The sequence below is a fragment of the Frankliniella occidentalis genome, unplaced genomic scaffold, assembly GCF_000697945.3.
Source record: "Frankliniella occidentalis isolate FOCC.00 unplaced genomic scaffold, Focc_3.1 Scaffold129, whole genome shotgun sequence".
Classification (NCBI taxonomy): domain Eukaryota; kingdom Metazoa; phylum Arthropoda; class Insecta; order Thysanoptera; family Thripidae; genus Frankliniella; species Frankliniella occidentalis.
The window spans coordinates 418405-421694 of NW_026267256.1; the positions used below are offsets into that span (position 1 = coordinate 418405).

Sequence of the window (3290 nt, forward strand, 5' to 3'; positions counted from 1 at the left end):
ACATAATAGAAGTTTCAATTAAATATACTTCAGCGACTTGTGATCCTTCAAATGCTTCGGAGAGATCTGATAAAAATGAATGAAAGAGCGACAAGTTATACTTGTCGTAGGTGAGAATTTTAAATGTATTTTGAAATTAAATTAAATATTAGGGTATTTAATTTCACTTCAACCAGAGGCAACCTAATAGAATTTCACCTTTCACAAATAAAATGAATTGAATGTAATGGGAGCATCATGTGGCATTACAGAAACTGGTAAATTGAGTAGGGGGAGGGCAGTGGGGAAAGGAAGGGACAGTAGCAGACATATTCTGTATGAACTTCAGGAACGCATAAATTTAAGCCCTCACCCCCACACGCCTCTATGTCCAGCCACTGTATCAGTTGTGTGTTTACCAAAACAAATCAACCATGTATTTTGATGAATAGAAACCAGACTTCCCAGTATCAAGCTTTTCTAGTGGACTTCCAAATCTATTCTATTGCATAGTAATTACTCAAGTTCACTACTCACTAAAAGTACCTGTTGTAGAGAGAGGGAGAAGGGAGGGGGGGGGGGGGCAAGGGATTTGAACTCTAGTTGAATACAGAGACCCAACCAGACCAGGCCGCGGTTTAAGGCCCGGCTGGTCCCTCCCCCATCTCTCACGTTCAAGGAGCAGAATCGGTTGCCTACCTACTAGGCGGACCCTCATTCATTATAGTTTTGTTCAATATTTGTTACGTCTTCTGTTGTATTGATGCACTTCGCTCAGCTACCCCGTGCATAATGTTAACGCACGGGGCCCTACGTCGTATCGCGATACTATACACCTCTGATCAAAAATGTAACGCGTTACGTTACGGTATATCGTCGTAACGTCGTTACGATACGGTCTCAAACAGAAAAAGAGCTTTAAAACAAGAAAATTGGTGGTATTGCGCTATCCAGTCAACACGATGTCTGATTTTTGGGAGGAAAATGGGAAAAATCCGAGAAACTCCCATATTTGAAGGCATTCTCTTTAGATTTTGTGGAAGTATCCTCAGACAGAGCCGAGGAACTTGCCAAAATTTTTAAAAAAGATCTTAAAATCTGAGAAGTTTCTTCTCATATATGCTCGAGTTCGTCAAAATTTTTCCCTTTTTCCTTGTGATTTTCTGTCCGACTGTAAAATCGCTTGTATCGTATCGACGTTACGACGTTACGTGTCCTCCATATCGTATTGCGTTACAATACACCGTCGGCCGAAAAAGTAACGCGTTACGATATCGATACAAAAATCGTATCGATATCGTCGTATCGTCGTTACACGATAAAATATCGTTAACAACCCTGATAGGCCTGTATAGGCTCGCCCTTAGGCTGTCGTCCTGCACGCTGCTGCCCCGCCCAACAGGGCCTGAAAAAGGCTTACCTTGTGGTACGTGTGCGCGGCCTTCGGCTTTCACTGCGGGACAAAGCAGAGTATGGCGGCTTTCACTCACTGGGATGGGGCGGCCGCGAAGAAAGGGGGAGAAATATAGAGAGCGAGCGAGCTGGTGCGAGAAAAAACGAGAGTCGCACCATGCGCTGCTTTACTGTACGCGGTTTTTGCTGCTCTCGATCGCTTCGCTTGATATATGCGGACAATTTTAATACCCTCTTTTTCACATTGTTTTTATTTGTTTGGTACTATTTTCCTTCCTTTCATTATCCCCTTTTCTCTACACTCCCCATTCTGTCGCCCACTCTGCTGGCCGGGGAAAGGCTATGCTTTGGTTTCGATACCTGTCGAGAGTGTCGTGTGGCGTGACCGGCGGGGCGAAGGGACAGGACAGGGTTGTTTGGAGTGGTGTTGCATACACTGTTAAACCGAGTGTATACCTGAGCTCACGTTGGCAGATGTCCGTGAACTATGAATAAAAAAAAACTATGAGTAAAAAAAATAATTTTAGCGTGCCTATTCCCTATACTGAAAAGCACTAACAGTAACAGTTAGGCACTGGGTGCTCCACATTAGTTAATGTGAAGCACTGTGCCCATGCCCCACTTTTGCTAAAGCATAGCGCTGTCTTACACACTTGATTGTACAGTGTACTCTGCTTCAGAGTGGCCGATGGAGATTGGAAGACCCCGCTGGCCCGAGGTTCGCAGAGCAGAGGGACGCGGATATGACCGTCGAGGCCTCCGGGGGCAGCAGCAGTGACAGCGTCCACTGTCACGGGTCATAAGTAAGGTGGATTTTTAAATCTACAAATCTTGAGGTAACGGGTTCAGCTGGGTACCACCAGATGACACGGACAAAATTATTTATAGTTTTAAAGTTAATTGAAAACAAATACAAGGGAGCTACAGTGCAGAATAATAGTTTTATTATTAATTAACAAAACAAAACATTTTAAACAATGTGACAATAAGTACAATTTAACCTTGCAGTACAACAATAAATTCCTAACAGGACAAAGACTAGTACAAGCCACCAACCAACAGGCATAAATGCGCAACTGCGACAAACCTATGTTGAACGTTTACAGAGTTATAGCACAACAACCTTCATACAAGCGAAGCAACGTAATCTTTAGTTATAACAATAACAAATCACTAAGTGCATCTCAGAGATAAACGGGGACAGTACATAATAGCCAAGCTTTAGTTGCACATCTCTATACAAGCAGAGTTACGTATTTGCTGAGGTTAAACAATTAACGTCTCACAGCATTAACAAAACAACAATCAAGCTCCTGAAAGTAACCTCATACAGACGGGGTATAATTTAGGAAAAGAAACTGCAAGGTACACAATTAAACAATGAAAACTAGAACTGAGTCTAGGCAAGGAAATAGATCAGAATTCATTCTCACACACATACACACACACTCAGTCAGTTGACACCACACCGACACGACCACGTCCAGGGCGGAGCGCGAGGAGGCGCAAGTGCGACTAGCTTGCTCTTGGTGCTGATGATCAACATCGTGACCGCGGAGGCAGGCATGGCGGCAGGCAGGCAAAACGACGTGACCTAGCCCAACATGTCGGGGGTAGGACAGTGCTGCTCTGAAGGCTCACGCCTAAACCAAACACCCTGCATGACAACGAATGAACGAGCATGAGCAAAAGGAGGACCAGCCGTCGAAGACTTGAACAAGTTGGTCGCTGAAGGACAAACGCACCTTTCGGGTGTTTGGACGTGGAGAGGAGAGACTCATGTGAGCAGCGCCCGAGGGCCCGGATGTGCTTCTGGTGACTGACACAGAGAGACTGACTCGCTGCTCCCGCATGCACCTTGCCGACGCGCTAAAACTCGCTTCTTCCTCCCTGTCTTC

The 3290-nt window shown here is 44.9% G+C and overlaps 1 long non-coding RNA gene across 1 annotated transcript; it reads right to left on the reverse strand.

Annotated features, from left to right (window-relative positions):
* Window positions 1–2314: 2314 nt before the first annotated feature.
* Window positions 2315–3253, reverse strand: LOC127750068 (uncharacterized). The gene is made up of 2 exons (XR_008011505.1): window positions 3138–3253; window positions 2315–3049 (listed from the first exon to the last, which is right to left on the reverse strand). It is a non-coding gene; the product is annotated as an uncharacterized LOC127750068 (long non-coding RNA).
* Between the last annotated feature and the right edge of the window lie 37 nt (window positions 3254–3290).